The following is a 15,893-nucleotide window of genomic DNA, read 5'->3' as shown; positions in this document are numbered from 1 at the left end:
AAGATCTATAGAGATAGATCAAGACGCTTGATAAGTTTTTTTTCAATAAGTACAAACCTTGACAAGATTTTGAAGTAGTTCAAAATGGAGCAGTCAAAGAAAGAGTTCTTGCCTATGTTACAAGGTGTGAAGTTGAGTAAAACTCAAAGCCCGACCACGGCAGAAGATAGAAATAGAATGAAAGTCATTCCCTATGCCTCAGCCATAGGTTCTATAAAGTATGCCATGCTATGTACCAGATCTATTGTATACCCTACACTGTGTTAAGCAAGGGAGTACGATAGTGATCTAGGAGTAGATCACTGGACAGTGGTCAAAATTATCCTTAGTGGAATAAGGATATGTTTCTCGATTATGGAGGTGACAAAAAGGTTCGTCGTAAAGGGTTACGTCGATGCAAGTTTTGACACTAATCCAGATGACTCTAAGTCTCAATCTGGATACATATTGAAAGTGGGAGCAATTAGCTAGAGTAGCTCTGTGCAGAGCATTGTTGACATAGAAATTTGCAAAATACATACGGATCTGAATGTGGCAGACCCGTTGACTAAACTTCTCTCACAAGCAAAACATGATCACACCTTAGTACTCTTTGGGTGTTAATCGCATAGCGATGTGAACTAGATTACTGAATCTAGTAAACCCTTTGGGTGTTGGTCACATGAAGATGTGAACTAATCACATAAAGATGTGAACTATTAGTGTTAAATCACATGGTGATGTGAACTAGATTATTGACTCTTGTACAAGTGGGAGACTGAAGGAAATATGCCCTAGAGGCAATAATAAAGTTATTATTTATTTCCTTATATCATGATAAATGTTTATTATTCATGCTAGAATTGTATTAACCAGGAAACATAATACATGTGCGAATACATAGACAAACAGAGCGTCACTAGTATGCCTCTACTTGACTAGCTCGTTAATCAAAGATGGTTATGTTTCCTAACCATGAACAAAGAGTTGTTATTTGATTAACGGGATCACATCATTAGATGAATGATCTGATTGACATGACCCATTCCGTTAGCTTAGCACCCGATCGTTTAGTATGTTGCTATTGCTTTCTTCATGACTTATACATGTTCCTATGACTATGAGATTATGCAACTCCCGTTTGCCAGAGGAACACTTTGTGTGCTACCAAATGTCACAACGTAACTGGGTGATTATAAAGGAGCTCTACAGGTGTCTCCAAAGGTACATGTTGGGTTGGCGTATTTCGAGATTAGGATTTGTCACTCCGATTGTCGGAGAGGTATCTCTGGGCCCTCTCGGTAATGCACATCACTTAAGCCTTGCAAGCATTGCAACTAATGAGTTAGTTGTGGGATGATGTATTACAGAACGAGTAAAGAGACTTGCCGGTAACGAGATTGAACTAGGTATGGGATACCGACGATCGAATCTCGGGCAAGTAACATACCGATTACAAAGGGAACAACGTATGTTGTTATGCGGTCTGACCGATAAAAGATCTTCGTAGAATATGTAGGAGCCAATATGAGCATCGAGGTTCCGCTATTGGTTATTGACCGGAGACGTGTCTCGGTCATGTCTACATTGTTCTCGAACCCGTAGGGTCCGCACGCTTAAGGTTACGATGGCAGTTATATTATGAGTTTATGCATTTTGATGTACCGAAGGTTGTTCGGAGTCCCGGATGTGATCATGGACATGACGAGGAGTCTCGAAATGGTCGAGACATAAAGATTGATATATTGGAAGCCTATGTTTGGATATCGGAAGTGTTCCGGGTGAAATCGGGATTTTACCGGAGTACCGGGAGGTTACCGGAACCCCCCGGGAGGTATATGGGCCTTTGTGGGCCTTAGTGGAAAAGAGAAAGGGGCAGCCCAAGATGGGCCGCGCGCCCCTCCCCTCCCTTGGTCCGAATAGGACAAGGAGAGGGGGCCGGCCCCCCTCTCTCTTTTCCCCCCTCCGCGAATCCTATTCCAACTAGGATTGGGGGGGGGGGAATCCTACTTCCAGAGGGAGTAGGACTCCTCCTGGCGCGCCTCTCCTAGGACGGCCGCACCCCCCCTTGATCCTTTATATATGGAGGCAGGGGAACCCCAGAGAGACACAAGTTGATCCACGTGATCATACTCTTAGCCGTGTGCGGTGCCCCCTTCCACCATAGTCCTCGATAATATTGTAGCGGTGCTTAGGCGAAGCCCTGCGACGGTAGTACATCAAGATCGTCACCACGCCGTTGTGCTGACGGAACTCTTCCCCGACACTTTGCTGGATCGGAGTCCGGGGATCGTCATCGAGCTGAACGTGTGCTAGAACTCGGAGGTGCCGTAGTTTCGGTGCTTGATCGGTCGGGCCGTGGAGACGTACGACTACGTCAACCAAACGCTTCCGTTGTCGATCTACAAGGGTACGTAGATCATACTCTCCCCTCTCGTTGCTATGCATCACTATGATCTTGCATGAGCGTAGGAAATTTTTTGAAATTACTAGGAAACCCAACAATGGTATCAGAGCCTAGGTTTTATATGTTGATGTTATATGCACGAGTAGAACACAAGTGAGTTGTGGGCGATATAAGTCATACTGCTTACCAGCATGTCATACTTTGGTTCGGCGGTATTGTTGGACGAAGCGGCCCGGACCGACATTACGCGTACGCTTACGCGAGACCGGTTCTCCCGACGTGCTTTGCACATAGGTGGCTTGCGGGTGACAGTTTCTCCAACTTTAGTTGAACCGAGTGTGGCTACGCCCGGTCCTTGCGAAGGTTAAAACAGCACCAACTTGACAAACTATCGTTGTGGTTTTGATGCGTAGGTAAGATTGGTTCTTGCTTAAAGCCCGTAGCAGCCACGTAAAACATGCAACAACAAAGTAGAGGACGTCTAACTTGTTTTTGCAGGGCATGTTGTGATGTGATATGGTCAAAACATGATGCTAAATTTTATTGTATGAGATGATCATGTTTTGTAACCGAGTTATCGGCAACTAGCAGGAGCCATATGGTTGTCGCTTTATTGTATGCAATGCAATCGTGCTGTAATGCTTTACTTTATCACTAAGCGGTAGCGATAGTCGTGGAAGCATAAGATTGGCGAGACGACAACGATGCTACGATGGAGATCAAGGTGTCGCGCCGGTGACGATGGTGATCATGACGGTGCTTCAAAGATGGAGATCACAAGCACAAGATGATGATGGCCGTATCATATCACTTATATTGATTGCATGTGATGTTTATCTTTTATGCATCTTATCTTGCTTTGATTGACGGTAGCATTATAAGATGATCTCTCACTAAATTATCAAGAAGTGTTCTCCCTGAGTATGCACCGTTGCGAAAGTTCTTCGTGCTGAGACACCACGTGATGATCGGGTGTGATAGGCTCTACGTTCAAATACAACGGGTGCAAAACAGTTGCACATGCGGAATACTCAGGTTATACTTGACGAGCCAAGCATATACAGATATGGCCTCGGAACACGGGACCGAAAGGTCGAGCGTGAATCATATAGTAGATATGATCAACATAGTGATGTTCACCAATGAAACTACTCCATCTCACGTGATGATCGGACATGGTTTAGTTGATTTGGATCACGTGATCACTTAGAGTATTAGAGGGATGTCTATCTAAGTGGGAGTTCTTAAGTAATATGATTAAATTGAACTTAAATTTATCATGAACTTAGTCCTGGTAGTATTTTGCAAATTATGTTATAGATCAATAGCTCGTGTTGTTGCTTCCCTGTGTTTATTTTGATATGTTCCTAGAGAAAATTGTGTTGAAAGATGTTAGTAGCAATGATGCGGATTGGATCCATGATCTGAGGTTTATCCTCATTGCTGCACAGAAGAATTATGTCCTTGATGCACCGCTAGGTGACGGACCTATTGCAGGAGCAGATGCAGACGTTATGAACGTTTGGCTAGCTCAATATGATGACTACTTGATAGTTTAGTGCACCATGCTTAATGGCTTAGAATCGGGACTTCAAAGACGTTTTGAACGTCATGGAGCATATGAGATGTTCCAGGAGTTGAAGTTAATATCTCAAGCAAATACCCGAGTTGAGAGATATGAAGTCTCCAACAAGTTCTATAGCTAAAAGATGGAGGAGAATCGCTCAACTAGTGAGCATGTGCCCAGATTGTCTGAGTACTACAATCGCTTGAATCAAGTGGGAGTTAATCTTCCAGATAAGATAGTGATTGACAGAATTCTCTAGTCACCATCACCAAGTTAGTAGAACTTCGTGATGAACTATGATATGCAAGGGATAACGGAAACGATTCCCAAGCTCTTCGTAATGCGGAAATTGACGAAGGTAGAAATTGAGAAAAACATCAAGTGTTGATGGTAGACAAGACCACTAGTTTCAAGAAAAGGGCAGAGGGAAGAAGGGGAACTTCAAGAAGAACAGCAAGCAAGTTGCTGCTCAAGTGAAGAAGCCCAAGTCTGGTCCTAAGCCTGAGACTAAGTGTTTCTACTGCAAAGGGACTGGTCACTGGAAGCGGAACTACCCCAAGTGATTGGCGGATAAGAAGGATGGCAAAGTGAACAAAGGTATATTGGATATACATGTTATTGATGTGTGCTTTACTAGTGTTTATAGCAACCCCTCGGTATTTGATACTGGTTCAGTTGCTAAGAGTAGTAACTCGAAACAGGAGTTGCAGAATAAACAGAGACTAGTTAAGGGTGAAGTGACGATGTGTGTTGGAAGTAGTTCCAAGATTGATATGATCATCATCACACACTCCCCTATACTTTCAGGATTAGTGTTGAACCTAAATAAGTGTTATTTGGTTTTTGCGTTGAGCATGAATATGATTTGATCATGTTTATTGCAATACAATTATTCATTTAAGAGAATAAATTGTTGTTCTTTTTACATGAATAAAACCCAATGAAAATAGTTCGTTGGATCTCGATCGTAGTGATACACATATTGAAACCAAAAGATGCAAAGTAAATAATGATAGTGCAACTTATTTGTAGCACTGCCGTTTAGGTCATATTGGTGTAAAGCGCATGAAGAAACTCCTTGCTAATGGGATTTTGGAATCACTTGATTATGAATCACTTGATGCTTGCAAACCATGCCTCATGGGCAAGATGACTAAGACTCCGTTCTCCGGAGCGAGCAACTGACTTGTTGGAAATAATACATACTGATGTATGCGGTCCGATGAGTGTTAAGGCTCACGGCAAGTATCATTATTTTCTGAAATTCACAGATGATATGAGCAGATATGGGTATATCTACTTGATGAAACATAAGTCTGAAACATTTGAAAAGTTCAAAGAATTTCAGAGTGAAGTGGAAAATCATCGTGACAAGAAAATAAAGTTTCTACGATCTGATCGCAGAGACAAATATTTGAGTTATGAGTTTGGTCTTCAATTAAAACAATGTGGAATAGTTTCACAAATTCATGCCATCTGGAACACCACAGCATAATGGTGTGTCCGAACGTCATAACCGTACTTTATTGGATATAGTGCAAACTATGATGTTTCTTACCGTTTTACCACTATAGTTTTGGGGTTATGCATTAGAGACAGCTGCATTCATGTTAAAAAGGGCACCATCTAAATCCGTTGAGACGACGCCTTATGAATTGTGGTTTGGCAAGAAACCAAAGTTGTCGTTTCTTAAAGTTTGGGGTTGCAATGCGTATGTGAAAAAGTTTCATCCTGAAAAGCGCAAACCCAAATCGGAAAAGTGTGTCTTCATAGGATACCCAAAAGGTTACTGTTGGGTACACCTTCTATCACAGATCCAAAGGCAAGACATTCGTTGCTAAGAATGGATCCTTTCTAGAGAAGGAGGTTCTCTCGAAAGAAGTGAGTGGGAGGAAAGCAGAACTTGATAAGGTAATTGTACCTTCTCCCTTATTGGTAAATAGTTCATCACAGAAATCTGTTCCTGTGACTACTACACCAATTAGTGAGGAAGCTAATGATGATGATCATGTAACTTCAGATCAAGTTACTACCGAATCTCGTAGGTAAACCAGAGTGAGATCCGCACCAGAGTGGTACGGTAATCCTGTTCTGGAGGTCATGCTACTTGACCATGACGAACCTACGAACTATGAAGAAGCGATGGTGAGCCCAGATTCCGCAAAATGGCTTGAGGCCATGAAATCTAAGATAGGATCCATGTATGAGAACAAAGTATGGACTTTGGTTGACTTGCCCGATGATCGGCAAGCAATTGAGAACAAATGGATCTTCAAGAGGAAGACGGACGCTAATAGTAGTGTTACTATCTACAAAGCTAGAATTGTCGCAAAAGGTTTTCGACAAGTTCAAGGTGTTGACTACGATGAGAGTTTGTCACTCGTATCTATGCTTAAGTCTGTCCGAATCATGTTAGCAATTGCCGCATTTTATGAAATCTGGCAAATGGATAAACAAAACTGCATTCCTTAATCGATTTATTAAAGAAGAGTTGTATATGATAAAACCAGGAGATTTTATCAATCCTAAAGGTGCTAACAAAATATGCAAGCTCCAGCGATCCATCTATGGACTGGTGCAAGCATCTCGAAGTTGGAATATACGCTTTGATAAGTTGATCAAAGCATATAGTTTTATACAGACTTGCGATGAAGTCTGTATTTATAAGAAAGTGAGTGGGAGCACTACAACATTTCTGATAAGTATAGTTGATCAAAGCATATAGTTGATCAAAGCAGTATGACTTATATCGCCCACAACTCACTTGTGTTCTACTCGTGCATATAACATCAACATATAAAACCTAGGCTCTGATACCACTGTTGGGTTTCGTAGTAATTTCAAAAAAATTCCTACGCTCATGCAAGATCATAGTGATGCATAGCAACGAGAGGGGAGAGTATGATCTACGTACCCTTGTAGATCGACAATGGAAGCGTTTGGTTGATGTAGTCGTACGTCTCCACGGCCCGACCGATCAAGCACCGAAACTACGGCACCTCCGAGTTCTAGCACACGTTCAGCTCGATGACGATCCCCGGACTCCGATCCAGCAAAGTGTCGGGGAAGAGTTCCGTCAGCACGACGGCGTGGTGACGATCTTGATGTACTACCATCACAGGGCTTCGCCTAAGCACCGCTACAATATTATCGAGGACTATGGTGGAAGGGGGCACCGCACACGGCTAAGAGTATGATCACGTGGATCAACTTGTGTCTCTCTTGGGTTCCCCTGCCTCCGTATATAAAGGATCACGGGGGGGGGTGCGGCCGGCCTAGGAGAGGCGCGCCAGGAGGAGTCCTACTCCCTATGGGAGTAGGATTTTCCCCCCCCCAATCCTAGTTGGAATAGGATTCGCGGAGGGGGGAAAGAGAGAGGGGGGCCGGACCCCTCTCCTTGTCCTATTCGGACCAAGGGAGGGGAGGGGCGCGCGGCCCATCTTGGGCTGCCCCTTTCTCTTTTCCACTAAGGCCCACAAAGGCCCATATACCTCCCGGGGGGTTCCGGTAACCTCCCGGTACTCCGGTAAAATCCCGATTTCACCCGGAACACTTCCGATATCCAAACATAGGCTTCCAATATATCAATCTTTATGTCTCGACCATTTCGAGACTCCTCGTCATGTCCGTGATCACATCCGGGATGCCGAACAACCTTCGGTACATCAAAATGCATAAACTCATAATATAACTGTCATCGTAACCTTAAGCGTGCGGACCCTACGGGTTCGAGAACAATGTAGACATGACGGAGACACGTCTCCGGTCAATAACCAATAGCGGAACCTCGATGCTCATATTGGCTCCTACATATTCTACGAAGGTCTTTTATCGGTCAGACCGCATAACAACATACGTTGTTCCCTTTGTAATCGGTATGTTACTTGCCCGAGATTCGATCGTCGGTATCCAATACCTAGTTCAATCTCGTTACCGGCAAGTCTCTTTACTCGTTCTGTAATACATCATCCCACAACTAACTCATTAGTTGCAATGCTTGCAAGGCTTAAGTGATGTGCATTACCGAGAGGGCCTAGAGATACCTCTCCGACAATCAGAGTGACAAATCCTAATCTCGAAATACGGCAACCCAACATGTACCTTTGGAGACACCTGTAGAGCTCCTTTATAATCACCCAGTTACGTTGTGACGTTTGGTAGCACACAAAGTGTTCCTCTGGCAAACGGGAGTTGCATAATCTCAGTCATAGGAACATGTATAAGTCATGAAGAAAGCAATAGCAACATACTAAACGATCGGGTGCTAAGCTAACGGAATGGGTCATGTCAATCAGATCATTCATCTAATGATGTGATCCCGTTAATCAAATAACAACTCTTTGTTCATGGTTAGGAAACATAACCATCTTTGATTAACGAGCTAGTCAAGTAGAGGCATACTAGTGACGCTCTGTTTGTCTATGTATTCACACATGTATTATGTTTCCTGGTTAATACAATTCTAGCATGAATAATAAACATTTATCATGATATAAGGAAATAAATAATAACTTTATTATTGCCTCTAGGGCATATTTCCTTCATGTTCTTGCTATCAGAAATTTATTCCATTCAATACAGTGAAAGTAGGCTATCACCTGATTAGCAACTCATATGTTTATTATCGTATCACACTGGAATTGGCCACATTACACCAATTAAATTAACCGTACTCCATAGCGAATTTGGGATGCTCACACCACATACTACATAACCAGAGAACGGAATTAAAAGAAAAGGGGAAATATATTTATTGTTCAACGAGAGGTCGGAAAGGGAAGAAGGTTAGATTTGGGTGCCGTCAAGAAGTGGAAGTGAAGAGAGTTAAATAATGAGAAAATTGCTTCTATACCATCGACAACATCTGCACTGGCTCATTTGCCAGCCAACAAGGCTCTTGTTCTTACCTCCCAACGCAGACAAATTATATTGCTTATTTGTCATGGCCGTTAGTCTGCCATTACCGAGTCTCCGTTTTCCTGTCAGTTTTCTCACAAAATCCAATTTTACCCTCACTTTAGATAAAAGTAAACAAAAACAAAATTCAACTCACGCACGGACCCGACCCTCCCTATCTCCACGATTCCACGCATGCACCCGACCTTCCCCAATCTCCATGCACGCACGCGCAACGACGGCCCAGCGAGCCGCAATGGAGGAACCGTCGCCGGCGCCACCACAGCCCCTGTCGCCGCTGCCGTGCCGCTGTGCCTCAAAGCTTCATGCCCACCGCATCTTCGACGCTCTCCAGGCGACGCCTCATGGGTAAATACATATGTTAGATAGTCACTCTATTTTTGCTGGAATGCTGAAAATAGAGGGGAAATGCTGTCAATTTTTTTCTCGACATGTTTAATAGTTGTTGATTATTTGCCATTGAGGGCAAGACAGTCATTTTGGCCACTTACCATACCGAGATAACACTAGACTAACTGCTAGTGGTATATAAGCACTAGAATTTGTTTGTGTTTGGTATATAAGCACATGAGCCTTTGTTGGATGGTAAATAAGCCATTGCAGAGGTTGTCAATGGTATAGAAGCCATTCTCTCTTGATAATAGTTATTGTCAAAAGAAAAAACAAGCTAACCATGCGTTTGGTTATCAGTAACATATGCACACAAATATACTTCAAGAGGCGAGTTATCGAACATCAACACAATACCTTATAGTTTACTACGAGATCAATGATTGCATCGATGATACGATGGATATACTTTGATTCAGCAAGAAGTTCACTAAAAGGATTGCTACTCTTAACAAGGTAATGCAACTCCTGTAATAATCCGCAACACAATAATGGCTTTTCGACCAATAATATATGGGGCATGAGGCATATCATGTATAAACATGATTTTGTCCCAGAAATAGCAAGATGCTTCAAACTAAAAAGTTACAACAAATGAAAATGAGGTGATACATCGTTAAAAGTACAACAATTTATCGAGTGCAGCATTAAATATCACAAATCAAAAAAAATACAGCAAAGGAAAATGAAGCGATAAATATGTATAAGCATTAAACGTCTATTGAGTGCAACACTAAACATCACAAATGGAAAGTAACTATAGAAGGTTCGCCCTAAGAAATAATACCACCACAATAAACACCTCCTTAAATTCCGAGTGCTAATATCATGATGAACATCTCCACAGTCCTATCTGAGTTGGTGTTGCAAGCGGAAATCTTCGAACAAGATCGACCTTATAGCTAATCAGCAAGTTGTAGTTGCACCTGATGATTTATGGACTATTTGAATAGAACATGCTGGGGTACACCCAAAGGGGTTGCATCATGTGGCACCAGATCATGTAATGCTGATGGACATGATCAACAGATGGATTTGGCTCATTTCCTAGCCCATACACAGACCAACGTGGAGAGAAATGGGCAACATACAAACATTTGCTCGACTGCTCCTCCCTCCCCAATGTTTTGGGTTCATACAAGAAAATGACGCACCCCTCATATCACTCCCCGTGAAGATGGCCCAGTTGTCCAACTTTCCCATCTCCACCCATTTTGTAGGCTTGGTTGACATGTCGTGGCGATGGAGTGTGCGGATCATTGGCACAATGTCATTATGTTAAATACTCGTGCAAAAATGGACAACCATGAGAATCATGTCACCGCATACCACTAGCCATGATGTTTTAGATGGGTCTAGGCAGTTGTCGGTCCAATAAGGGGGCCAGTCAGTTGTTATCTCTTGCATGCCGAGCTGGCCATACATCTCCAGTGTGTATATGTGTCGACGAAGATCCATGTCAATGAAGTGGCCATTGAAATCCACAATCTAGATTATATGTACACCAGAAAACTGGAATTTGAACCAAGTATCACTTCCAGCTAGCCAACTAAATAGGGAGAGACCGGTGCTAGCAAGCAAATGTGATTTGGTGATTCAAGGGGAGTTGTTAGAATGGCACTGTAGTAAGACTTAGTAATTAATTGTTGGAGATCTATCATTTAGTGTTCGAATGGAATCATGGGTCACTTGAGCTTCCAGTAGTTATCGCAGAATGTGAGACGTGGAGGTGAAACCTTGGTACCGCTAAAAGGATCAACAACAAGACAATATCCAGGATTGTAGAAGATGAGTTGACCATAGGAAGGGCCAACACAATGCATTGTTTGCATAGCTTCTTCATCTATATGGCAGTGAAGGGTGGTATTTTGGTTGGCTAGATCAATAACCTTACATGTTCGTAAGTTGCGATGATATTTGTTACATGGAGGATGAGGAACACGAACACGAATGTTGGGTTCAATGAGGAGAGGTGGAAATAAGGTGCTAAAGTAGATTTTGGATGGGTATGAGGTGAATGCAACATGACAAGAGTGCCAGGTTGCAAAAAGGTGACAAGGTCACAAAGTGAGCCTAAATGAGAGAAAATAGATCACAACAGATCATTTGGGAGATCTGCCCAATTGTGGAGTCTAGACAGTGAGACACAAGATTTGCTATGCCTTTGCATCACGGTGAATTCTCTACAAAACATAGTAAATTCAAGATAAGCAAATCAAAACAATGTGTCGATGAAGAAATGACAAGAAAACAAACAAAATAGCATGCTATAACAATGTATAAGCATAGGTTGATCTTGAGATCTATTATATGTCTACGTATTAGAAAACTTCTTATTTCCTTTTATGTTGGGTGTTTCATTTCATTTGAAATCTTTTTTTATAAATCTTACCCAGATAAAAATATGCTATGTGATGTTATCCTAGCCATACAATGTTTATCTAGTGAATGTTTGTGGGTCACAAAACCCACCACATCTATTTATTCTAGAGTTTTGAACCTTAAATTTTAGACTAAATGGCGAAAATGATTTCAAAATGTGTACACGACATTGCTCTTAGGATATGAATGCATTGACATTTTAACACTGAGCCAATATAACAAATTATCGATACCTATCACCCAAAGACATCATTTTCATTAACTAAATATGTTTTTCAACATACATATACAAACCAGCAAGTAGATTACTTACTAGGCTTGCATCTATAAATAGTTAAACACATACAAATCATCGATACATCCTTCATAAAAGTATTATACATAGAAATCACTCGTTCTCATTCAACTATTGCATTACATCACTTGTTTCCGTTACATACCCTAAAGTGCATCCGTACTTACAAATCATAACAAGGAAATTTCTGTCACCAAAGTATAAATCATCCATAGATACATGCCGACTTGTGATCACAAACCATCACAACAACCCAAATATCAACTATATTGCCATAAATCCACGGATTAAGATCTATAGGAGATGAACTAGATTTTCACACAAATGACCAAAATCGGACAAATAAGGAGAAAGTACTAAGAGATTTTGAGATGGGTGTGGGAGATTTACCTCCAGGCGTCAAAATCACACCAAAAACGCCTTCTTAGGGTTGAATTTGAGAGAGATTAGGTAATGGGGATGGGGTGTGGGGGTGGGGAGGAACCCTAGTTCTTCTCTTTGTCTCTTAAGCCCAAGTTACCAGTTCGTTGATCGGAAACTATCAAAGTTAGAGAGATTCTGAGAAATCTTTAGAGGACCTGCTGCAAATAAAACCCAGCAGCTATGCGTCATCACAATCACCGGCACAAGGAGAGCATGCTAGGGACAACCCACATAGGTTGCACCCTACTGTTACGACCCGTGAATATGAAGACGTTTGGATTGAATGTCGAGGTGGAGCCATCTCCCTGCACTGGCTTGCCCAACTCTAGTGCAACCCAACGTTTAGAGTCATGATTATCGCAATATATGTAGTTGCTCCTCCCTCCCCATATCTCCGGGTTCATGCAATACAATCCCTGACTTCTCTTATCGATGCTAATGAATATTGCCCAATTCTCTAGCTTCTCCACCTTCAGCCATGATGCAGGTTCAGTCGATAGGTCAAGGCAGAAGACTTCGAAGGTTACCGCTGTTACTATAATAGGTCCCCGCAAGGCCACCAAGAGAAGCATATCGCCACAAGTCACCAACCATCCATTAGAACGATGCGATTTTTTAATCATGCTTGACTCCATAACTGGTATTTCTTGTATGTGAATCCGGGGTGTCAACTGCGCATTGAAGAGTTTGAGATCATTATCGATGCCAAAGACATGCCCTTTGAAAACCACAATTTGCTTTATTGGTCCATCAACAGGAGAACGTCCCACCCAATATTGACTATCAACACGCCAAAACAAGTTGCGTGATCCGATATCGACAATGAGATGTGAGTTAGGTGATGCTAGATGAGCAGTGAGGGCAGCATAGAAGAGCTCGGTGTCCTTAACAACCGGTAGTTGTGGGGATGAGACACTAACACCTGTGAACACATCAACAATGAGGCATGATTTATCTCTTGAAAAAATGCGATGACCATAGGCAGCACCATTGAAGCAAAACCCTTCTAGAGGACTTGGTGGGGTATTGTCTCTACTCTTATAAAAAACAGAGTTGGTGATGATGGTGTGCCTGCCATCCTGCAATATAGGCCGTCTGATCTATGTCTGACGGATAGGAAGTAAACTATGGCAATTTTGCAGAAAGATACCCGCACCCCTCATCACATTTGCAGATAATGCCTTCCCTCGTCCATCCTTATCTCCCACAAGATAAACTACTCATGTAAATGCATCTTGATGTTCCGTGCAACGCACAGACATCTTGCTAGTTATCACCAAAAATACTATCTAAGGGAATCTGACAGCACTGGTAGGTATCTTGGTTTGCTATATTAGTGGCATGGCATGGTACACAGGTTGCTGATCATGGGAGGACGACAAGGAAAGCATATAGGGACATCAGGCTGGAGAAGGAGAGGTGGGAGCAGTGGTATGAAGGTGGAGAAGGCGGCACACCAAGAGCGACAGGTAGCAGAAAAGGCAACAAGATCAGAGAACGAGACCAGGCCCAACCGAGCAATGGTGGAACCCAAAAGACCCTCCGGGAGGTCCGCCCAACCTTGCAATATGTGCATGGTGGGGTGGCGGTGACACAAATGTAGTAGATGCCCTTTCCTTGCAAGTAATAGCATTTTCCCTGCAACAGATTACAGATCACGTATTACAGACATGTATGAGAAGAATGAACTGGATAACGGACAAATAACAGAGTGATCAGTACAAAATTCATAATAGGCTAGCTGTAATAGGCACGAAGTCGTGTTCAATTAGAACATACAAAATCCTAGTGACACGATAAAACACGGCAAGATATCGACAACATTGGAGTTGCATCTAATATCCTATTGTAACCTGGATAATAATAACAATCAAATCCAATAGTGCTTGTCTTGTGAAATTGCCTCCTCCAGCCTAACCTTAAACATAGTGGAAACACAAATTAGGGAATGCAGTGAGTTTTTCAGGAAACAATGTAAGATGGCTTCACGCAGAAGAGATCCAAGCGGATGACGTTGTCTCTGTCGCTGGGTCTCTTATGCAGCTATTTAGCTGGACAGCATGCGTAATGTGATGGTCTCTGGGTCGTTGCATCTCCAAGAAAAAAGTAATCTGGATCTATTTCCATTCGTATCAATTAAAAAGTAATGTTTGATGTTGTGCCGCCGCCCAGTGTTTCTATTCCTAATCCTCCTAAGGCCTTGTTTGGTACTAGTGTATTTTAGGGAATTGGTGGAGATTATCCCGATCAAACCCCTAAATCCCCACATATCCCAAAACACCGTTTGGTTCTAGTGTATTTAACATGTTTTATCCCCACATTTCCCCACATATCCCCAAGTTTTAGTGCATTTTTCTCAATACCCAATACACTACCCCTACCCAGTGAATTGGGGATAAATGGGGATTTAAAGGGATTGGGTGAAGGTTGGGGTTTCACCCAATCCCCGTGGGGATTATCCCCAGCAATCCTCTCAAAACCCCTAGTACCAAACAAGGCCTAATGGTTCTTGGTGTGGTGAGATGAGAGAAGCCATGGAAATACATGGAGGGACGGGGAAGAGAAAAAGGCAGGATTCCGGCGTGCTAGGAGGATATATACCTGACGGACGGCGAGTGGAACTGGAAACAGAGGGGACAACGATGATGCGGTGAAGAAGGCGATGGCGACGATTTGCGGTGGAGACGGCGGCGGCGTCCTCCGGCCCCGTCCATCGATTTCGTCTTCGATGTGTGCCACGACAGCCGGGAATAGTCATCAAGATGGGCTGCCAAATCTGGTTAAAGAGGCAACGCGGTGCTACCTCGATCGCCCACGCTCTACCATCGCTTGTTTTTGTTTTATCTCTTCTGTTGCTGCTGGCTCAATGAGAAAAAGCCCCTACCGGTATTTCTTCATAATTTTGAGAAAAAGGCCAAATAAAAATCTCTGTCAATTTTAAAATGTCTTTACCTTAAAAATACTCACAAATTAAAATCATGCTATTAAATTTGAAAACATGTTCAAGAATTTACAAAAACATTTATAAAAATGCATGAATTTTAAAACTGCCCTCAGATTTAAAAATTATTCATTTATTATGAAACAGTTTACAAATTCAAAAATAAATTCACAATTTTTATTAAAAAGGTCATGTTTTAAAGATATTCACGAATTTGGGAAAATGTCCATGAAATTAAAATGAAATTAATAATAGAAAGGGGACGAAAAAAAGATTTGTGCCCAATGTGCTAATAGGCCGGGAAATAGGATTTCTCCCTAGATCTCTCTCGACTTCTCTCGGTTACTAATTCCAATCATTAAAATGAGAACTGTTTGTACCAGTGTAGAGCAAAATTGGATATAATACATAGATGATCTGCTACTTGATTGACGTAAACAAACCTTCTCAAAAATAAACAAAATTTGCTCTCATCTATTACCATTATAAAAGAAAGAGAGGACGGAGAACCAGATCATCCTATCCATCAAAACCCGCAAACTGATGGTCTACATCCCTCAAGCATACTAAACGCGTTTTACGCTTTAATTAC

The sequence above is a fragment of the Triticum dicoccoides genome, chromosome 7A (assembly GCF_002162155.2).
Source record: "Triticum dicoccoides isolate Atlit2015 ecotype Zavitan chromosome 7A, WEW_v2.0, whole genome shotgun sequence".
NCBI classification, from domain to species: domain Eukaryota; kingdom Viridiplantae; phylum Streptophyta; class Magnoliopsida; order Poales; family Poaceae; genus Triticum; species Triticum dicoccoides.
Note: the sequence above shows the minus strand (reverse complement) of the source record.